Below are 25,387 nucleotides of genomic sequence, written 5' to 3' on the forward strand. Positions count from 1 at the left end.
CACTTGTTTATTTTTTTATTTTATTTCTTGTGCTTTAGGTGTCATATGCAAAAATTATTGCTAAGACCCATGTCAAGAAGCTTTTTTCCCATGTGTTCTACTAAGAGTTTTATGATGTCAGTTCTTACATTTAAGTCTTTAATTCATTCCTAGGGACATACATCCCACCAAGATGGAATCAGAAATAGAATATCTGAACAGACCAATTATTAGTAAGGTGGTTGAATCAGTAATCAGAATTCTTCCACACTAAGAAATGTTTACTTAATACTAAGGAAGCAGTAAAGGAGGAATAGAGGCACACACAAAAAAAGAGACATGGAAAATTTAGAAAACCGAAGAAAAATCACAGAAGTAAATCCATCTATGTCAATAATAACATTAAATGTGAATAGACTACACAATCAGATCAAAAAGTAGAAATTGTCAGACTGGATAATAAGAAAACAATATCCAACTACATGCTGCCTAAAGGAGATACAGTTAAATTCAAATAGGTTAAAATCAAAAGGAAGAAATAAAATGTATCTTACAAACAGCAGCCATAGCAAAGTCAGAGTGGCTATAAAAATCCTGGACACAGGAGTCATGGAAACAAAAAATATTATTAGATATAAAGGTAGACATTGTATGATAGAAAGATCAGTCTTTACATTGGAGACTTGAACGCTCCATTGCCAATATTGGATAGAACAAATATGCAGAACACCAGCAAGAAAATAGAGGATGAACAAAACTAGACACAAACTACACTTTGTGTCTTCACATCAAATTTTCCAGAGATGATTATGATCCCATTGATTAATATTTTCCTTAATGGTTTGTGTTTGAACATTTTATGAGAAGTTTTTCATGACTCTTTTAAAAATATATTTTCTAATCTTTTTATTGCTCTCATAATCTTATATTTCTTGTTTCCATTTTAGAACAATCTTGAGTTCAGTTTTGCAAGAACAAGGGGGAATGACACGCATATTCAAATTTATGACTTAGATTATTATTCTTTAAATTTGACCTGTATTACCTGGACTTAGATCCAGGTACTCATCCATAATTATTCTATCGATAGTAGCTAAATCAGTTATTATTTGTTTGGGTTAATTTTAATGTGGTTATTTTATATTATTTAAACATATATTAAATGAAAGTATGTGTGTGTGTGTATCTAAGTGAATCTTTTTCCGGGAAGAATGTTTTTAGTTTTTAGAAAAAATTCAGACGTTCATGTATAAATATTCTTAAGAAAACTTATGAATATGAGATTTGAAGCACATCTTATTCTTTAAACAGAAATATGTCAAAAAGAATTTAATGGTAATAGTGACACTCAAAAACAAGGCAAACGTGTTTTTAGACCAGAAACAAGTCAGATATGCAAAAACATAAGAAAACGTTGAGACTACAGGTCTTCTGGATTATTGACCTGAAAGAAAGCTGGGGAAGGTGAGTTTTTTCTCTCCAGGAGTTTGATACTAAACGTGCTTGATGTGAAATTTGGGAGTTCAGCCAAAATGAGTGAGAGAAGAGTTGGTTGTTTTGTTCATGAAAAAGTTTGACAAAGTTGTTTCCCTTTACTGCCTGGGGGCATGGCTTCATGAAGTGTGTAGTCCAAGGAAGATGCCGGGCAGAGAACAGCCTTGCTATCAGGAATTGAGTCAAACATAAACAGCCTGAGCGACTGGATTTTAAATATTATAAGCAGAACTCAAAGGTGTAGTTTTGAACTGGGCCCCTTGGAGCTCTCAGAAAATCCAATCCTCATGATATCAGGCAAGAGTTAGGGAAGGCTGACAAGATAAAAGAAACTAAAAGCAAGTACACAGAAAGGCACACAAGATAAAGCTTCAAGCTAGAATTACATGAAGACATATAAGAATCAGAAATTGGATTCACTCTAGAATGTATAAAAAATTTACAGATATACAGAGACACGGGGAATATACACATCCACAATCATACCCTCACAAAAAGAATTATTAAACAATGCACTTTACCAAGAAGAATATGTAAGCAAGTAGAAAGAATAAGAATGGGCAAATAAATTCACTAATGCATGAAAAAGTACTAAATTATTGACCTTGAAAACATATTAATATTTTAAAAATAATTTTAAAAGAAAATGAACACTGTAGATTTCACAAAAAGACACATTCAGGGGTGTGGGTCTGAGGTTTTGTGGTGCTAGTTAAAGTAAACTAAGACATACAAACAGGAAAAGGTAGAGATTTATAAATATTTTAAACTTTTAGAAAGTATACTAAAATGTGAATTTTAACAGTTTTATGTAGACCCTATAGAGATGAAATATGTTGTATAGCTCCTAAAACAGCAGAGGTGATGGACGCTCCAGGGGAGAAGAGTATAAAAAGAAAGAGGTAACTCTGAGAAAACACACAGTGAAAGGAAAAAGAAGAAAAATGGGGAATTTAGCTTCCTGGAAGAAAAAAAGATATCAAAACCAAAATAAAACAAAGCAAAACAGAAAACATTCTTTTATGCTATCATCAACAGAACCGAAAAAACAAAAGTCCCCATACTTCACCACGCTGACAGCTCACTCTAAAGAGAAATCCCATAAATGAGCTGAAAGTACCTCCCCACAGACATCTTTCTAATTACAAAGGGAAAGATAGTAATTTACAATGGAGAAAGCTGGCAGATGCTTCTTTAACCAAGTGATTAAATTTAATGTCACCACTAATGAGGCCCATTAATACAATGTATCCCCTGTTCTGAGGCACTGAGAACACAAAATCTTGTCAGCGACATTCCTGCAAAAAATACATTACCTGCATCAAATCATGAAGATCGATCAGAAAAATCTAATTGAAAGGATATTCTATATAAGATAATGGTACCCCGTCTGCAACTCTGCAACTTGTTGCCAGAAAAATATAGAGGGAAGGAGGACAGAGAGAGAGAGATAGAAGAACATAAGAGAGTTCAAAAGCCACAGCAAATTCTGTAGAATACTTGACATTGGGGGAAGTGGGTAAAATATATATACAGGGAAAAAATTGTACTATACTTGTAACTATCCTGTAAGTTTGAAATTTTATCAAAATAATTTTTTAATTTAAAAGGAAATTGCAAAAGTGATGTTAGAAGTAGATCAGTAATTATAATTTTTAAAAAATATTTAGACTAGGAATGTAGTAGGGTTTTTCTAACAAGCTATTTTTGGGTAAAAATTAGAATAAAATGACAGGAAATGTAATAACTAAAGAATGGAAAGTATAAAAATGAAAAGAGCAAGTAATTCCACAAGAATGCAAAATAACCATGGACTTTTAGGCATTAATATACACTCAAAAAGTAAATTGGCAGTAGTAGAATTATAATTCTATAAATATGATACTATTGGTAGAATTAACATATTTAGATCTTCCTGAATCAACTATAAAATGAACCTATTTTTTCAAAAATGAAGTGAACATTTTAAAAAACTGTTCATTAATAAGTCACAAAAAAGTATTGATAAATTTAAAAATGTAAATGTAACATTTTCTAATCAAAATGAAATTAGTTTAAAATTGATAATCAAAATTAGACAAGTCCTAGTATGTTTAGAAATGTAAACATACATTATTTTATGAATTTACTCTATGTTCACATTAAAGTTATTTAAATAATTAAAAAAATAAAATATTATAGACCTCTTCACTTATAAACATAAGTGTAAATATTTTGAGTTAACCATAAATTTATCAGTTTGGAAAACAATATATATGATTACTACTTAAAAATCCATCACTAACGTCTGGCTTCTGGTCCAATATGTAAAGTATCACTCCTATCCTCACAGAGATGAAAAAAGCTGAAAACCTGAAAATCAACAACTCTTCTTAAAGGATCAGAGAATTGAAATCACAGGGCAAACACCCACCTTGTAAACTGAAGATATGGGAAGAAGAAGGGAATCATAGTTTACTGGGAGAAGAAACCATCACTGGAGCCAATATTGAGTAGGGATACTTAAAGGCTAATTTACTAATTGCTGTATAATAAACATGGACAAGTTTGAGGTTAAGAACTCCTGGAGGAACAGTCTTTTAAGGATCCTACACTTTCATAAGTCTTACTCTCAAAATTCCTACCAGATGCTAATTGTGTGAGTTGGAGAAAAATCCCCTCATGTTTCCAGCAGAGAAAGAGAAAAAGTAACCATTTAGAAATATGCTTAGAGTGTTTCATGCTGTTTAACAAGGGCCTGACCTCAATGGAAACTATTACACTGAATAACTAACATAAGTTTTAGCTGAGCCTAACTCATGTGCCGGAAGGAAACCACCCAATTCTAGCCCCCTTGAATCTTTCTGTCTCACATAAGACTTAAAAAACAAACTAAATAAACAAACCAAAAACGTGGGAAGCAGTTGTGGAGGTCACAGCACCCTGGCACAGCGGCTCACTCAACATTAAGAGCTAATCATGGAATTATGGAAGGTTTCTCCTCCCCTGCATTTTACAGAAAGTAACTCTGTGAGGTGATGGAGGTTTAACTTGATTGCGCTAATTATTTCACAATGTATACATATATCAAAACATCATGTTGTACTTTTTAATTATATACAAATTTTAGTTGTCAATTATACCTCAATAAAGCTTTTTTAAAAATCTCACAGAAACATGCATTTAAGAATCCCTTAATGGTATGTCTTGAGTGGCATTTGGAAGAGGCTGTCTACCATCCCAAAGGCAGAGCTCGCTGACTTGTGAAGGCAGAGGCAAAACTGCCTATTATTCTGGTCAATAAAGGCAAAGGGATAGATTCTGATGCTTCTATGTGTGTTTGTGTTTGCATGTGTGTGCATATGTGTACATATGTAATTTGTAAAGGGAGAATATATCAATAGTATTGGAATCTAAATTTAACACTTTAAAAATAGGGTGGATTATTTCAGTTTACTTTTGTTTTCTCTATATACAAAATCTGGTATATGTTGTGCATAGTACAAGAATAAGTAACCAAAAGTAATCACTTTGTGAAAATATTTTCATTTAGTTCCTATTAATATTAAGTTAATAACTGATGTTAAGATATATATACAAAAATAATTTAGTGGAATTCTACCTTTAATTTTTAATTTAGGTTCAATTTATAAAATTATGTTACATCTCCCAAAGTTTTGCATACTCTCTAAAAGAGAACTAAAAGTTTCTATCCAACTTAAAAAGCTTTTAAGTGTGTTTTTAAGAGAGAAGCCTTAACATCTATCTCTAAGTTTATTCACACACACATGCTTTTGCAATGTCCACAGTTACTCCAACTACTTAAGGTTTATGGGAGAAAATGAAAACAAATCAAAGTTTAATTTTTACCACCTTGAAATTACATTTACTCTGGACCTTTTGATAACAATTCTCAAAGAGAGTTTCAAGCTTATATCCTTTCATTTTATATTTTCTGGGGAACATAAGAATGTGTCTACTTTAGCCCATTGTTCATGAATTTCTCTAAATCTATTTGCCAAAATCTTAAACACAATAAAATAGAATTGACCTATTTCTCTATCTTTTAGTTTATTACTCTTTGCCTCCAAAAGACACAGCAATAACAAGCACCCATAAATGGGGAATGTTAAAATGTGTCAAATCATCAGCTTTCCATTGTCTTATTTTTATTAAACTGAAATCCAAATGGAAAGAGAGCACATTATACTACCATGTAATTTAACATGACAAAGTAAAAAGCTCTGAAACTGGCAATGGGAACATTGATTGACCTTTAAATAAAAATCTCAGGCTATGTTTCTGTCTATAAGGCTCATACTGACAGGACAGATCCTGAAACACTAGCAGCTTAAAATGCTGGCATCAAGATATGATAAATATCGATTTATGAAAGCATAAATACAACATTCAGTTTGGTTACAGATGAGATTCACGAGTTACAGTTCAATTACCTCCACCTTTATTTTTTAGTCAATATGCACTTCACCTCTTGTCACTGAAGGCAGAGATAAAACCAACACATTAAAACACTGCTGTGACATCAAAATGTATTTATTGAGAATTATTTCAATAAACTTTCAATAACTTATCTTTTTTCTACATTAATTAAAATGCTATCAGATGATTATACTTTTGATTGAGTGAAACATAACAAGAAGTCTCTATTTAAAAAAAAAAGAACTCTATTTTTGGATGCAAGATGGTATTTATTTTTGGAAGGGATTGTTTAGAATCAGGTTTTTAGGTACAAGGTGTCTTTATTTACCTGGGTAGCATTACATTCATTTAGAAGGCAATTCTCATTTTTATGGACATGTCTCATAAAACTGTAAAAGGCATCTTACTATGATGAAAGATTAGACTTGCTCATGAGAGTCTATCAAAATGTAGTTTCAGATTGAATTTTAAGATAATCAAATCTGTGAATGTGTTTTAACAAGTCAGTTGGTGAAGCACTGCAGGATCTCAGGTGTTATTTCATGAACAACTTTGAACCTAACAAGCTACAAAGTATCCTAGTCAGTAACATTCCCTCTAAAGAATCCCTGGGCATGTTATACCATCGGGGTATAAATTCATAAAGCAGGTCTCGTTATACAATTTACTAAAGAAGAAGTTCTAAGTCTTTCTGAATTTACAGCAACCCATGTCACACAGCAGCTTCATTCACTTTTGGTGAATCTCTCACTCTTCTGACTTCTGTCTTTGATGCTACTTATATTGATCTTCCCTTTTGTCTTCCGGTGAGCATCCCCATTCTTTGTCCTGATGGCTTCCTTCTGTTATCATCTGTCAGGAGGACAGGAAATGATATTTCAGTTCAATACACTGAGGGGATGTATAATTCATTTTGAAAGTCTTGATGTCAAAAGTACTTTAAGAATCACATCAAATGATTTACTCAAGCAAAATCTGAGCCAATACAGAATGCCTTTTAAGATAAAATAGCTGACTTTGACCACCATCTATGGGGTAAATATGGCACATTTATGTAATTATAAAAATTATAATTAGAGATAAAAGTCACTAAATTTAGCTACTCTTTCTTAGATTTCAACTTCGATAATAAAATAATTACAGCATGATATTTGTAAGAAGAAATAGCCAATTTAAAGAATAATATTGTTTTCTCCTGAATTCCTGTATTATGTTTCCTTCCTTCCCTTCCTCCTCTTTCTTCCTTTCCTTCTTTCCTTCTTTCTTTCTTTCTTCCTTTCTTTCTTTTTCTTTCTTTCTTTATTTCTTTCTTTTTCTTTCTTTCTTTTCTTTCTTTCTTTCTTCCTTCTTTCATCAAAAATTTATTGAATGCTTACTGTATGCCAGATACTGTTTTAGATACATAAGTAAATAATAATCCTAGTAATAATTGTAATAATAAAAGATCTCTGCCATGTGGAGCTTATACTCGGTTTGGGATAGCAGAAACAATCTATACTAAATACTAAATGACATAGTATATTAGAAGATGATACGTGCTACTGAAAAAAGGAAAAGCAAAGCAAGTTAAGGCTGATTGATAGTGTGGGGCAGGCATGACTATTTGTAGTAGTCACTTAGGTGGTCAGCGTAAGCTTCATTGAGAAAGTGAGATTTGTGAAAGTACAAAAAATGAGATCAGTGAGTCATCCAGCCAGGTATCTGAGGAATATAGTATGTGTTGAGGATGCCCTACATGGCTGGAATATGTGAAAAAGAACCAGATGATCTGTCATTCTGCTAGAAATGTTTCTCTCTTCGCATATCAATCATAACATTAATGAGTGGCAGCATGATATAGTGGCAAGAAAGCGACCTTCTGGGTCAGAGAGTCTTGGGTTTGCACACTTTTTTTCCTACTTGGCAGCTGGTAAATGTAGACAATTATTCAATCCCTGTGAACCTCTGTTTCCTTGACTATGTCACCATAACACCCAACTTCTTGGACCTTCAGGACAAGTAAATTATACTATATAGCTCTTTAAAACACTCAACATATAGCGACAGTGGCAGTGCACCGCAATGGAAAAATATGGCATGCTAATTCAAGCTTATATGATGCTAAGCCGTGTGTGGTGGGAATTGGAACAGAAGAAGTTACCTCTTTGCAATTTTTCTACATGATATTTACTACCCAGAAATATATATATATATATATATATAATTTTGTCACACAACATTAATCTGTTCTCTTGGTGTTTGCAGGATAATACGAGAGATCACTATTATGATAGAATCAATTTATTTACTGCATTTAAAAAAATTCATTCCCCAAATTCATAGTTTCAAGGAATATTTTCTGGGTCTCCTCTTTTCCTCCAGGTACCACAGATACACCTGGAGATGTGTGGCTGCCACTTCATTGATTGCATCTTATCCTTATTGTTATCTCCATTAGACACACCTCCACTGCGGGTACATCATTTCTCAATGTTTGTTTTACAGGTGCACCAAGTGAAGAGTCAACAGAAAATCTTCTAAAAATCATACAGTCTGGCTGCTGTTACTTTTTCACGATGATCAGTTAATTCAGGGATGGCGTTGACAAGGTTAATTCGTCAATTGTCAAGGCATCCTTTCCAAATTTATGGAGGTAAACATGATTCAACCCATTTCCTTAATCACAATCTTTAAAATATTTTCTTCCAGTTCCTCATTTTCAATTTTGAACAAATAAATATTATATCTCCTTATTCTTGCTTCCTGAAGTTTTTTTGACTACAAAGCTCTCCCAGTGGTACTCCCCTAATGCAATTTTTTGCACCCTTATTCAATTTTGTTTTAATTATTCCTTTTTCTCATTCATTCTTTCTCACCAGTTGCTTTGCTAAAAGTACTAAGGTAATTCAATGGGGAAATGGCATTCATTTCAACAAGTTGTATAGGAACCACTGAATGTCAATATGGAAAAGGACTTCAAAAATCTCTTTAAGCTATAAATGAAAATTTAGTTGAAATGAACCACAAACCCAAGAATCCATACTAAAATGTAAGAGTCCTAGGAGAAAATACAGGAAAAAAATCTCCATGAATTTTGGACAAGCAAAATTTCTTTTATTGAAGATAAAGAACATGAGCCAATAAAAAAGTTGATAAACAAATCAACATAATATCTTCTCTTTAAAACACCATCAGGAAAATAAAAATTAAAAATACACAAACTGGGAAATTATTTTTAGATTACAGGACTTGTACACAGAATATATTAAACACTTTTCAAATTTTTAAAAATAAGAACAAAAAAGCAAAAATGGACAAGATATTTGATCAGGCATTTTGACACTATCAATAGCCAATAAACACATAAGCAAGCATTCAACCTCATTTGCCATCAGAAAAATGAAAATCAAAACTTATGTTTTATATCAATCCATACTGTTACATACATAATGGCTAAAATTAAAAATGGATAATATCAAGAGTTGACAAATATGTGGAACATTATACATGGCAAATGGAGATGGAAAATATTTCAACTTTAGAAAACAATTTGGCAATTTTTTATAAAGTTAAACATACATTATTCATATTACTCTGCATTTCCACTCCTAGGAATTTGTCCAAGAGAAAAGAAAATTTAATTCCATGTAAATTCTTTTACATGAATGTTCATAGCAGCTTTATTCTTAAATGTCAAAATTTGGAAACAGCTCACATGTCCATCAACAGATAAGTGAATAAACAAGTTTGGATATATTTGTAAAGTGGAATACTACCCATTTATATAAAGACATGAACTACTGATGCACACAGTGTTATGGTTGATCTCAAAAACATGCTGCTGAGCAAAAGAAGCCAGCCAAAACAGTGCACGCTATATAACTCCATTTGCTTTCTCCTACCCCGTGAGAGCACAGCAGAGCTGTCCCAGAGAGGGATTGCAACTTCCTCCTGGATCTCAGCATGAGAAGACACATGGACAAGAGCCAAGCAAAGTTAAGCAGACCCGTAGCCATAGCAGTAAAACCACAGTTGCTGCTATGGACCATGAATCATAAATATATCTATTCTATAAGTCGCTGAGATTTTGAAGCTTTTGTTATCACAGAAAAACTGACCAGCACAAGAAAATGCAAAAAGTTCAGGAAAAATGAATAGAATTTCATGAATGATTTCTTTGAAATTATGAAAAAGGATAAGATCTAGTACACAAATACCTGCCTCTCTGGAGGATATAATCCAGCAAAGAGGTGAATGCATACAAAAATAATAGACTACATAATATAATTATAGATACTGACATGTAGTAAGATGCACTGTCATGTGCATTAATACCATCCAGGAAAAAAAGTGGAATGACAAGTTCACTGCAAACATTAGAAGAACACATCCTTTAGAAATGTAGAAATCACAATGACACATTCCAACTACTAGATCCTCATTTTTTTGTGTGTGTTATTAACATATTCTATCTTCACTCAGAAAAACTTGATTAAATGTCTTAATATAAAGTTACACTCTTGTCTCTTTGTGATAATAGGGGTGTTATTTTAATTTGTATGTTGAGTGGTAACCACACTCCAAAGTAATACATTTAAAAGCCATCTCTTATAATCATAGTACAGAATATCTCCAACACTAAGGGCCCCTTACAGTACTTTACTTTTTAAAAAGAACCACAGATTCATCGTTTCTGTATTCTCGTGATGGGAAAAAGACATGATCTTAAGCAACTACCTAAAAGTATTGTAGTGGCCATGGAAAACCAAGTAAAGATATTGGAACATGAGTAGAGTTATTATCTTGATCTGGAGTTTTGAATGGAATTTTGGGACACTGTAATCCATTTTTCTAATGTATATTTTTCTCATTATTCTCTTTCTATCCTACTTACAGAAATGACATGTGTTAACAAGTGATAATTGTTCCTCATTGTACTAAACTCATTTTTAAACAAATTTACCACAAAATAACCACTGATATTTAACTGAATTAAATATGGGTGCTGTCTCTTGGAAGAGTAGATGAAATTTATAGTCAAGCTTATGCTTACAAAAAGAATTGGTAGGAAGCCCACCATCTTTTTTCACTTATAATAGAACTCATCAGAACCTAAAATTCTTGTGACCAAAAGTGGTATCATCCCAAATGCTGGGCAAAGTAATCTTCAGGACCCATGAAGTGAATTGATGCTTTAGGCTTACTAAACCTAAAATAATAGTTGAGTTATACTCTCACTTATGATTTGTGTTTGGCTTATTGACTATTTTATTTATTTGTAATCAATGCTAAGTGAAGAGCTAAAACAAAAATAAGGATTTTCTCATTCACTGAAAATTCTATATGTATATATTGCAAATTGAAGAATATGAGTAATGCTCATGAATACACGTGAGCAGAGATGTGTCTGTTACAGACATTTTCATCCATATTTCTGGCAAAGATTCAGTTTTCTTCTTATTTTATAGCTTCACATAGAAAAGCAATTACTTACAAAGTTTTTAGTGGACCAAATTAATATGCTTATTCTACCAAAGCCATGTTAAATGCAGAAATAAAAATCAAAGCCAATGTTGAATGTGCTATTTTTACCTCTTAAAATAATTCCTGTGGTCTTGTCAAATAAGCCATGTTGTAACATCTTTAAAAATAACATGGCGTGTATTCTGAAATGGAGGCATTTATTCTGAGCAGCTCAGATCTATCTTTGACGTAGTTATAAGCTAAAGGGCATGTGAAGAAGAAAAAAAAAGTTGTAACTTTCCCTATATAACTTAGAGGCAGGGGAGATTTGAGAGAGAAATTATTTACAGGAATTAAAGAAGACACAGCAGGGCTCTTGTTGTTTATTAAGAGTGAGTGATTTTCAAACTTGGTTAAGTTATATTCCAACAGATTCTGTCTTATACTTTATTTCACCAGCATCAAGGTGGATGAAAAAAATGTTAAAAGTCTTTTTTGTCATTCTCCAGAGAAGATAATGGAATTTCCCTATTACTATTTCTTCCCTCATATCATACTGAAGCATTAACTTGTAATAATATTATCATGATAGATTACTAAGCAACTGATACAAAGTAAGAGCCATAATGATCAATTTCCTTCTGATACTCCTATAAGGAAATTTATTAAAAGTTCATAAGATGGATGACACTGTTTATTAACAATATTAATTCATTTTATAGCATTAAAGGAAGAACAGAGGCAACTGAGAAGGAATCTAGCAAATATATTCAGATCAGGCTGTGCCCTTTCTCTAGACAGTGAATTTCACCAGCTACTGTCAAGACCTTGGAAGTAGAAGCTATCTTCAGGGGTGTGCTAATAGAAGTCTAACAACTAGCTCTCAGAAGAAGCACAGATTTACATTTTTTCTCTCAGTCTCTGAAAAGAAAATACATCACAGTCGATTTGGAGCTACACATATGACATCACTGACCTCTGAGTTGGAAAGAAATGTGCAATTAGCCCTCACAGGTCACATGAGCCAGCTCTAACGTGCCATTTATCTTCCAGTAGTTGTAAAGTTGTAGTGTCCAAAGGGATTGGATGTAACATGTATGGTTCCGAAGGAGACAAGGATTAATAAGGAAAAAGTAACTAGAGGTAGATTTCCACCTCTATGGGAAAATCTTTCCAAGAGGAGCAGACCACATCTTTTGACTGATAGGAACTGTTGTATCAGTATTTCAGCTCCTTGCCTTCCTTTTTGAGATAATCTGAAGCCTATGATCTCCACTGTCTGATGTGTTCTCCAGCAGAATTTAGCTTCAGGTGCTCTCAGTGGTTACGTGCTGGACAGTCACACTTTATCTATTGCTTTTCCTTCCCAGTGAGTCCTGGGATCCCTTTCCACATAAACTATTTGCACTCTATACCTTGTCTTAGTGTCTTAGTGGCTTCTATGGATACTTCTGAAGCTAGTGTCCCTAGAGGACTAGAGAAGAACTAGTTCTCATGGCTTCATAAACCTCAGAAAAGTCAGTAAGATTAAAAAAAAAAATCAGTGAAATAAAGTCCCCAAATACATTTAATTCTGTGCTCCATGTAAGGTTAGCTGAAAACCCTCGCAAACTATAAACATGAATTACAATATTTTAAAAATGTCTTCTTAGAAAAGTATTCTCCTACAGTATCATCAGAGTTCAAAACTGAAAAGAATTGCTAAAATTCTAAACATATTCTTGGAAACATATGAAATAAAACATGGTGATTTTCTAATCTTATTACAATTGCACTGGTGATTTGTCATTCATTCATCCATTCACAAGTTTATTCAACACTCAGCATCTATTAGGTATTAGATGCTGTACTAATCACTGATCTTAGAGTAATGAATAAAACCAATAAATATTCCTGTAGCCCTGAGTTCACGGTGCTTACGTTTTAGTGTGAAATGTTGGCAAATATGCAAAATAATTAAATACATAACATATTAAATTACATTCGGTGCAAAAGATAAAATTAGGGACCGCTAGGCTAAAAGCGGATTACAAATGTAATCAGTCAGAGATTCATGTACCGACAAAGTGATAACAGGGGTAATTTTTAAAAGCTGAGGAGGGGAACCTTATACATATAGGAGAGAAGCGGTTGCAGCATAATGGATTTCAGATGGGCTCCTGTGAGGCGTCCTCTAGAAATAGCGAGGGGTCCATCAGCCGCATCAGAGTGAGCTAAGGAAGGAGCAGTAGAGGTGAGTCATGCAGAACTGGGGAGAAGCAGGTTTTATAAGATCTTGGATGTCATTTGTGCTAAAGGGCTTGGTCTTTGCATACTGAGTTGGATGGGAGAGATTGGGAGAGGTTTTAGAGGAAGAGTGAGCGTGACTGACTTACTTTTCAAAGGAACGTGAATCTGACTTTCTTTAAAAACAGTATCTGAAGGGAATTCCCTGGTGGTCCAGTGGTTAGGACTCAGCACTTTCACTGCCAGGGTCTGGGTTTGATCCCTCCTCAGGAACTAAGATCCCACAAGCTGTGCGGCTTGGCAAAAACAAAACAAAACAAAAACAAACCCCAAACAAACCAACAAACCAGTATCTGAATTATCATTTAAAGAGATAATTGACAAAGGGTTGAGGTCTTGGGTGTGGTCAATAACAGGGAATCAATCAGAAAGCAGGAAAGACAGATAGGAGATGTATCGCAATCAAAGAGGTATAAGATGACGGCAGCTTCAATCAAGGTTAATAGCAGCAGAGGTGAAGAGAAACAGGCTTTGTACTTTTTTGAAGTTAGAACTAATAGGATTAGTATGGATTGAATGTGTGGTTGGAGAGGGAAAAATGGAACAAGGAGAAAGATAGGGGTGCCTTTTAGAGAGAGAAAAAAGACTCTTGGAGGAACTTAATTAAGGGGAGAAAAGCAAGGGTTTGGGTATAGTCTGCAGTTTGCCTTCCCAAATTTCTGCTTCCAGAATTTTCAGTGATACTCCAACAGTGATTTTGGCTTTCTCTTTTTCTCTGGGCTATCACAAGTAATTCTGCCTTTCCTGGGCTTCTTTTCTCATAGCAATGTAAGAATTACTATGATTCTATTTTATTCTCAGTTGCTCATATTTTGACATTTCTTAGTGTTCGTTGTCACCTAATGCGGCAGATTAAACAAGGCTGCCAATTCTTAACAATATTTCCATCAAAAGAAGAGTGTACCCCCTGCACCTTTAATTTGGCAGGTCTTGATGAGCACTTGGACAAATAACACACAGTTAAAGTGACATCATACCAGTCCTCAGGAAACTGGTAGCTTCTACTTCTATCTGGAATACTCTATCTGGAAGCCCTGAGTCACCACGTAAGAAATCTTACTACCTCTCAATCACCATTCAGGAGATTCCTCAAGTAAGTCAACTAGTGGGTAGTTTGAGCTAATCCCAGCCTTTCATTCATCCCATTCAAGGTTACAGAGATGCAAGGGATGCTGTGTTTAGCCCTTCAGACCAGACCAACTGTCAGTTAAATACCACTGAGAGATCTTAGTTGATGCCACGTGGAGCTGAAGAATTGTCATCATGATCCCAGCCTGAATTCCTGACCCACAAAAATGTGAGGTATAATAAAAAGGAGTTTTTAAGGCTCTTATATTTAAGGCAGTTTGTTATGTGGCAATACCTAACTCGAACAGATCCAGAGGTTTTGCAGATATTTTCCATGGAGTTTTGGTTTTCTTATTCTAGTAACTTTGGGAAGATTTTCAACTGATCTCTATACTACCACAGTCTTCTTGGAATTCCTCTTATTTACTCTGGTGTCCTACACAGCATTGCTTCTCAAAAAGAAAGCCACTGTACAGTGGTGTGAAATGCACAGATTTTGGCTGTTGTAGCAAGAATGTGATAAATGCTTTGAATCAGATAGTAACATTTGGTCTGGTTTTTCCAAAAGCCAGAATATATGAATTTGGAAATCAAGATTCCAAGTAAGAATGGGTCCTCTTATTCGTATACCTAAAAATACCTTAATTTCAAAATTTTCCTTACCCTGTATTTCGCATTTTATTGGTTTTGATATTTTAATTCCAAGGAGTGAAATATTTCTTTCAAAGCTCAGAATGATTCCTTAAATTCAGCGTAACATCTGGCCATTTTGGCATCTTCATGGTACTGAACCAATAGGAAAATAAAGGATTACTGTATACCTTGCTGCGATTGATCTTTTCCATCTTTAATAGGCATTGAATTATGGAAAATTATTTTCTCCATATATGAAAGATGACCATGAGAGGAGAAATATAGTGTCTTAGTGTGTTTCTTAGTGTGGGGAGAAATACGAATTTCTTTCTTAGTGTGATTATATATATATATATATATATATATATATATATATATATATATACCTCCTTGGTCCTCTTTGGATCATCTTTATATTTGTGGAATATAGGATTTTTTAAACATGGTCTATTGAATATTTTTATCTAAAATTTATTAAAGAAGGTTGCTCTGATGTTCATCAAATTGTTTATAAAATTTCCTCCTATTGTGTTGTCATTGCCCAGTATTATTATCGATGTTTTGATAGTCCAGTGATAAGACTTGAAAGATTTTCTGTGATTTTTTGGCTATACACAAGAACTATTTGCATTAGAGAGCAATGACATCAATTAGCAGGTTGGTTAAGTCCAGTCATAAAGCCAAATGTTCTTAATATCTTCTTTATGAGGATATTTTTGATCACTATTATAGGATAGTTTATCCTTATTGATTAATTCTGGTTTTCAACCTTTCTATTGTGCATCTTAAATTTAAATTTTTGATTTTGTATACATTTTATCTTGATTTTCAAATAAATTATGCAGTGTTTTACATTTTATCCTCTTCCAATTTACTTTTAATTCATATCTCAGTACTACATTACATGACTTGCCAACATCATTTAACACAGTATTTTCTCAGCTAAACCAGTGTTTCAATTGGATGGTAATAAAACACACTCTCCTTGTTTTTTCTCCAGTTTGACTAGCCTTGTTAACCTACTCTGCCATTTTCTCCTTATCTTTTCAACCTCATAGGATATGTCTTGCAAAATCTCTATCCACACTCACTCTCTAAGTGAACTTATCTTAGAAATGAATTATGAACTAGTTTCATAATTTTAAATATCATCTAACTGCTGATGACTTAAGGACAATCTACTAAAAAAATATATATATATATTGCCCAGGATCCAGTTTCTTGTATATTTTCTGGCTGTGATAGATTTTCAACTCATCAGCATTTAACAAACTTTCCTAGAGTAGCATACTAAGCTACAAGACATATATGTTTATTTTCTTTGAAATAAACTGCTTCATAAAATAATTTAATATAAAGTGTGATATTCATAAAAGTGTCATCAAAGTATTATTTTAGCAGGCATTCCAAATAATATTAACTAAAAATGTGCCTAGTACTTTAAATAACATTTAATTGAACCATTTCAAGAAATCTGTAGATATTTTCATTAATATTTTATAGACATTTATTACGGATATTTAACAAATAATTTATTCAAAGTAACAGTGCAATGGTGTGTCTCTAATATGACTTCTCTGGTGATTCAATTATAGCTTAAATAAATACTCTTTCTTTTCAGTGCCTAGGATTAAGGAAAATCAACCCATAAATTATATTATATATAAATAAAACATGTATAAATAAAATATAAATACAAATAAGTAGTGTATATTAAACTATAAGTTTATAAGTATTATAACTAGAATAATTATAAATATGTGTATTATAAGTGTTATTAGTATATGATTGATTATAAGTGTATTACAAGTATAATATATAAGTATATATAATGTGTATATATATGCATATATAGATAGCTATATTGTAGCCATTGTATAATTTAAAGACTTCTGTATTCTGCCCTGAAAATTAATGTACTCTTTTCTTTATTATATTATTTTATTGTGCAGAGTTCAGAATTTTTAGGATTAAATCTCTGTCTCTTTACCAGCTCAAACAGTCCCTTAGCTAGAGACAGAGTGATAATCTGGCCTGTGATGAGAAGTGAGCAGAGAATGGGGTCCTAGACTGTGGATCCAGGGTTAACCAGGGGAAGATAACCTATTTCATAAGGTAAATCTGATGTATTTATTAAGTGCTTAAAGCAGCTCCAGAAGCATGTTATATGCTGTATACAGCTGTCTAGTTTTGGTCATTTTACTCCGCTTCTGGAGAAAACATGGGCCACACATATGCATAGATGATGAGTATAACTAAGTCTCTTGTTTATAAAAATGGTACTATTTTTAAAAGTTATTGAAACATTTTTACAATCTGGATTTTATAAATTTAATAATTTTGAATAGGAAAACCAAGATTGTGTTCATTGTACAAGTTTTAAAATATGGAGACAATATCCAATATCCAATGCAAATCTTTGCATGTAATTTTATCACTGCTTTGCTTCTCTGCATGAAATCATCAGTTTTTCTGTGAGGGCACCATTATGTGGCTAATAAAAGTAGCATCCTAATTTTTAAAATATGTAAAATTTCTATCGGCATTTTAGCAAGCAGGTAGACATAGTCTATTTCAAAAATGCTCCTACTTCTTCATAGAGCTATTGATTACCATGAAAGCTTTTGGTAGCATGGGAAATCCTTAGACAAATGAAGTGAAAACTGGTGATGAATATAGCTGAATTCGGCACAGATTAATGCAGGCAATGCACAATTTAGACTCAATAATTTACTTTTAGAATATTATTGCCCTTCGATGGACATGTTTACTCCCAAATTTTTGCCTACAAAAAAACAAAACCTTAGTCAAATTTTTTCTCCTGAGAATAGCTGCAAGCATAGGGTTGCACCCAAGGGTGCAGGAAACACCTAGGACACCTTTATTGGTATCATGTCATTGAAGGGATATTTGTAACCTTTGGTGCCAAGTATTTTTTCATATCTTTGAATGAGAAGGGTGCGCTCTTTGACACTGTGATATCCCAGTGTCATATTGAAGAATTGTCTCAGCTGTACTGTAGCTGGAGTCTTTTTCTTTTTAAACTTTTAATGCATCCAGCTTATTTATTATTTTTACTGGGATAAGAACACAACAAAATTTAAGTGCACAATGCAGTATTATTAACTGTAATTCAGCTCTTCTCATCTCTCTCTGTCAAGAGTTGTATTATTAAGTATTATATAATTTATTTTAGGATTCAAATCCTGCCTCTACTTTTCATAAGCTATGTAACAGCAAACAAACCAATTAACATTTATGAGTTTCAGTTTACTCATCATTAAAATAAATATATGACAAAGGAGCCAAGAATATACAACAGAGAAAGGAAAGTCTTTTTAATAAATGATGGGGAAACTGGTCAGCCACATGCAGAAGAATGAAACTAGACCACTATCTTACACCATACACAAAAATTAACTCAAAATACATTAAAGATTTGAATGTAAGATCTGAAACCATAAAAATCCTAGAAGAAAGCATAGGCAGTACACACTTCGCCATTTGTCTTAGCAATATCTTTTTGGATATGTCTCCTTAGAAAAGGGAAACAAAAGCAAAAGTAAACAAGTGGGACTACATCAAACTAAAAGTTTCTGCTGCAAAGGAAATCATCAACAAAATGAAAAGATGACCTACTGAACGGAAGAGGACATTTGCAAACCATATATCTGATAAGGAATTAATAGCCAAAATTTATTAAACAGCTCAAACAGCTCAACAACATAAAGACAACAAACCACCTTCAAAATGGTCAGAAGATCTGAATAGACCTTTTTTCCGAAAGAAGACATACAGATGGATAACAGGCGCATGAAAAGATGTTCAACATCATTAATTATTAGGGAAATGCAAATGAAAACCACAATGAGATACCACCTGACACCTGTCAGAATGGCTATCATCAAACAGACAAGAAATAACAAGTGTTGGTAAGGATGTGGACAAAAGGGAACTCTTGTGCACTGTTGGTGGGAATGTAAATCTGTGCAGCCACTATGGAAAACCATATGGAAATTCATTCAAAAATTAAGACTAGAACTAACATATGATCCAACTCTTCCACTCTTTTTTGTGTCTACCAGAAATCCACTTTTTAAAAATTGAAGTATAGTTAATTTGCAATGTTGTGTTAGTTTCAAGTATACAGCCAAGTGATTCATATATATATATGATTCATATATATATTCATATATGTGTATATATATATATAGAACAACCTAAGTGCCCATGGATGGATGAATGAATAAAAAATATACAGTTTATATATACAATGGAATCTACTCAGCCATTAAGAAAAGATGAAATCTTGCCATTTGCAACACAGATGGAACTTAAGGGTATTATGCTAATTGAAATACATCAGACATAGAAAGACAAATACTGCATGAGTTCATTCATATGTGTAACAAAACAAAAGAAAAAAAGAAAAGAAAGCAAACACATAGATATATATAGAACACACTGGTGTTTACCAGAGGGTAACGGGGTTGGGAGGAGGGCAAAAGGGGTAAAGTGGTTAATTGTATGGTGATGGATGGAAACTAGACTTTTGGAGGGGACCATGCTGTGGTGTGTTGAATTATAACGTTGTGCACATGAAACATATATAATGTCATAAACCAATGTTACCTCAATAAAAAATAAACCTCAAAAAATGTAGATAATATTGCCTGTTTATACTTACCTGCTAGGAAGTATAATATCAAAAGAAATGTCACTCATATGATTAGGTGGTAAACAAAGGAGATCTATGAATTTATAAAATCTTAATATTAACTCAAATTTTTATGTATGAGGTGTCTATCTATAGCCTCTGAACTATCCTATGAAACAGGATGCACAATAAAAGATTTATATTCATGTCAGTATTATTTCTCTTAAAACAGAATAAAATATACAAAAATACCAAAAATTTCTGATTTTCTTCACTCGGTTGTTAAAATTCTCTAGAACATTTAAAAATACCTCTTGGCCAGACTCATAGAATCATGTACTCTGCTCTAATTATTCCCTATTCAAGAGAAATAAGAATTTCATTGCATTTTATGTAGAGCCCTGCAACTACTGAAATAGAAAATTTGGCATGCATTCCTAAGACAGGAGAAAGATATAAATAGAACACATTCAACTTCTTGGAAGCATAGTCCTTACAAAGGGAAAAACATATATTTACAGCTGTCAGGAGACACATGCTTTTGTTGATAAGATTTTATTCTTCTTACAATAATGCTTAGTTTATTGTCAGTCCATCAGAATGTGTACCTGAGGCCATCAATTTAAAAATGGGGCAGCCCCAGCTGCCATATCCACCTCATACTGATTATCTTTTCATATTATTTGCACAAGCAGCTTGGGTCATTCTAATAGATAAGTAGATTAAACAAGAATCATGATAAGGAGGTTAATAGGTAGTTTGACAAGAGTCATCCATATTTATTTGAACTTTCATCAAGTTATTTGAATAAATGGAAAGAGTGATGTCAGTAATACCCCAGACTCTGTCTACTGACAAAGGTCAACAGACAGCTATCCACAAAAAAAAACACAAAACTTCCTGGGAGAGCTCTAGAGTCCAGTTAAGAAACTTCAGCAAAGTAGAACAACAACAGCAAAACAGCCAAAAAAAAAAAAACCCTGAAAATGACCACACAAAAAGTGAAGGAAAAACACCTCCATTTTGCCTGTAGAGCCCCATCTTTCAAGCCAGCATTACTCAGTGTCCAGAAGCAACTCTTCAACCAGAAGGAGTTTCTTCTACCAGAATAGGGAGAGCAGAGTGAGTAACCAGCTTCCCCAGCCTTCTGGGGCACCTCATGAAGGACCTGCTTCAGTTTCACCCCATCCAGAGACTGGTAAAGCTGAGACATATAGAGGCGGCTAGAAACAAGGAAGAAAAGCAAGGGATTTCAGCACCAGCCAATGTATCAGAGCCATCTTAAAAACAGCATACTGACTGGTCAGAATTCCAAATCAGACAACATATGCAGAAACCATTCACAGGGTTTGCATGTAGAAGATGCTAAATAGAGATTAACTTCTTCAGTACCTATGCTCAACATTTTCTCTTCTGTAGTAAGTCAGCACCACTTGTGTACTTCATGGCAGACAATACTATTTGGTTATCTAACAGCCATTTCTCTCCTTCTTTGTGAAAAAAAAACCAAAAAGATAACATTTTTTCTGGATGACAACAGTAACCCTATGTCACTTATCCAGATACTTGCTTTCTCAGCTTGGTTTGCAAACTAGACATGGCCATAAAACCATACATACAAATATAAACATATTTGCTTACCACTCACACCGTCTTTGGATTTAGGCATGAAAAGTTGTGTTGAATGAAAAGGCAGCATAATAAGATTCAGGGCAACACACACAGTGGTGAGGAATAGAATGATTAATTTGTTGACCTTCTTTAAGATCCCCTGGTAGTAGGATAATTAAGTCTTTGTTTCTTTAGCCACTGTTAGTTGGGAATTCTGTTATTTATAATTGATATAATTCTAAATTGAATAATCAAAAATTGCTGTGCTTGTATATACTAATTTTCTTCTGAAATCATGATTATGAATGTGTACGTTTTAAATCAATGCTGCTAATATAAATTATTCCATTTATGAATTTAATATTGTTTGGCAAATTTAGGAAATGAATAAATACATCAGGCTTCGTTCCTACTCACAGAGATCTTTCAATGTATTGTGGATATAAAAGCAAGATTGTATGTCACCTTTAAGACAAGGCTCTCTTACTTCTTCCCAAACCCTCTCCTTCTCCTCTGATCCTGAAGGATCACGTCAATGCCTCTAAAATGATAATCTGTGCATATTCTAATGTGCTCACGATATTTTTTTTTCAAGAGGTAATATTACCCAGTATCAATAACACTATCTCATTCAATGCCTTGAACAGAATATTGTACATTCAAACACTTCATGCATGTATTCATACATTACTTAATTTGTTTATTTAATAGACATTGCTTGAACAGTAGTGATGGGCAGATTCTTTTTTGTTGTTTTTTTTAATTAATTTTTATTGGAATATAGTTGATTTACAACGTTGTATTAGTTTTTGCTGTACAGCAAAGTGAGTCAGTTTATACATATACATATAACCACCCTTTTTAGATTCTATTCCCATATAGGTCATTACAGGGTATTGAGTAGAGTTCCCTGTGCTATACAGTAGGTCCTTATTAGTTATCTATTTTATATATAGTAATGTGTATATGTCAATCCCATCTCCCAATTTATCCCTCCACCACTTCCCCCTTGGTAACCATAAGTTTGTTTTTCTACATCTGTGACTCTATTTCTGTTTTGTAAATAGGTTCATTTGTACTATTTTTTTAGATTCCACATATAAGCAATATCATATATTTGTCTTTCTCTGTCTGACTTACTTCACTCAGTAGGACAATCTCTAGATCCATCCATGTTGCTGCAAATGGCATTATTTCATTATTTTTTATAGCTGTGTAATATTCCATTGTATATATGTACTACATCTTCTTTATCCATACCTCTGTTGATGGACATTTAAGTTGCTTCCATGTCCTGGCTATTGTAAATAGTACTGCAATGAACACTGGGGTGCATATATCTTGTCAAATTATGAAATTCTCCAGATATATGCCCAAGAGTGGGATTGCTGGATCATATGGTAGCTCTGTTTTTAGTTTTTTAAGAAACCTCCATGCTGTTCTCCATAGTGGCTGTACCAATTTACATTCCCACCAATAGTGAAGGAGGGTTCCCTTTTCTCCACCTCATCTTCAGCATTTATTGTTTGTGGATTTTTTTGAAGATGGCCATTCTGACCAGTGTGAGGTGATACTAATTGTAGTTTTGATTTACATTTCTTTGATAATTATTGATGTTGAGAATCTTTTTCATGTGCCTCTTGGCCACCTGTATGTCTTCTTTGGAGAAATGTCTGTTTAGATCTTCCACCCATTTTTTTGATTGGGTTGTTTTTTTTGTTTTTTTGTTTTGATATTGAGCTGCATGAGCTGTTTGTATATATTGGAGATTAATCCTTTGTTGGTCTCTTCATTTGCAAGTATTTTCTCTCACTCTGTGGGTTGTTTTTTTGTTTCATTTATGGTTCCTTTGCTGTGCAAAAGCTTTTAAGTTTCATTAGGTCCAATTTGTTTATTCTTGTTTTTATTTCCATTATTCTAGGAGGTGGGTCAAAAAACATCTTGCTGTGATTCATGTCATAGAGTGTTCTGCCTATATTTTCCTCTAAGAGTTTTATAGTGTCTGGCCTTACATTTAGGTCTTTTATCCATTTTGAGTTTGTTTTTGTGTATGGTGTTAGAGAGTGTTCTAATTTCATTCTTTTACATGTAGGTGTCCAGTTTTCCCAGCACCACTTATTGGAGAGAAGGTCTTTTCTCCATTGTACACTCTTACTTCATTTGTCATAGATTAGGTGACCTTAGGTGTGTGGGTTTATCTATGGACTTTCTATCCTGTTCCATTAATCTATATGTTTGTTTTTGTGTCAGTAACATACTGTTTTGATTACTGTAGCTTTGTAGTATAGTCTGAAGTCAGGGAGCCTGATTCCTCCAGCTCCATTTTTCTTTCTCAAGATTGCATTGGCTATTCGGGGTCTTTTGTGTTTCCATACAAATCTTCAGCTTTTTTGTTCTAATTCTGTGAAAAATGTTCTTGGTAATTTGATAGTGATTGCATTGAATCTGTAGATTACTTTGGGTAGTATAGTCATTTTGACAATGTTTATTCTTCCAATCCAATAACATGGTATATCTCTCCATTTGTTTATGTCATCTCTGATTTCTTTCATCAGTATCTTCTAGTTTTCTGAGTACAGGTCTTCTGCCTCCTTAGGTAGGTTTATTCCTAGGTATTTTATTCTTTTTGATGCGATGGTAAATGGGATTGTTTCCTTAATTTCTCTTTCTGATATTTGATTGTTAGTGTAAAGGAATGCAAGATATTTCTCTTTATTAATTTTATATCCTGCAAATTTACCAAATTCATTGATAAGCTCTAATAGTTTTCTGGTAGCATTTTAAAGATTTTCTATGTATAGTACATGTCATCTGCAAACAGTGACACTTTTACTTCTTTTCCAATTTGGATTCCTTTTATTTCTTTTTCTTCTTTGATTGCTGTGGCTAGGACTTCCAAAACTATGTTAAATAAAAGTGGAGAGAGTGGACATTCTTGCCTTGTTGATGGACAGATTCTTGAGGGCGTAGGCATGTTTTTAAAGGTGAAGAATACACAATTCCTATCCTCTAGGAGCTCATGGTTTACTTTTACAAATTAACAAAAATGCATTGTATACTTTTAAAGTACATTATTACAAACTTAATGAAACAAAAACGGCACCACCACCACCACTACCAACAGTAATGTAATTAACTCGAGCAGAAAGACCTGCAAAGTAATTCATAACAAAAGATACATATAAGCTTAGTTGTGAATATTGTGCTGCCTTTGGAAGATGAAGAAAAAGATGAGATGAAGGAAAAGAAAAAGACCTTAATCCTATGGAAGAAACTTGAAACATCCAATTAAGAAAAAGTATATATTTTTATGGTGTTTTAAGAACATTGGAGAGCTGTGGGGGAAAAAAAGAATCAGATGAGCTAAAATTCCAGTTGAGAAAAAGTCATTCCTGGTGGAACTGAGACTGTTGACCATTTTCAACCCTGGGCATATTTGTTGGATATGAGCTTATTCGGAGGTTTTTGAATGTCAAGGGTTGAGCTAGTTCACTAGGCTTTCTATAGGAAGAGGAGAAGCTTGTGATGGCCCTTTAGGCTGGCAAATTTTTTAACAATCTATAAAAGTAATAGATGCATGGTCAGTTTCAACCATGGGACATTTACAAATGATGGAAGAGTGTATCAAGCTGGGAAAGGATGAAAGAGTCTGGAAAGGTAGAGTTAAATCATACCTAGTCCTCTGATGTTTAAGAGACAAAGTACCAATAAAGGAAGAAATTGACACCAAAAACATGACCTTTAAGTATTCAAAACCAAATAGAAGTGAAATGTGTGTAATTAAGCTGTAGCCCAGAC

This window comes from Balaenoptera acutorostrata, chromosome 2 (genome assembly GCF_949987535.1).
Source record: "Balaenoptera acutorostrata chromosome 2, mBalAcu1.1, whole genome shotgun sequence".
Lineage (NCBI taxonomy): Eukaryota > Metazoa > Chordata > Mammalia > Artiodactyla > Balaenopteridae > Balaenoptera > Balaenoptera acutorostrata.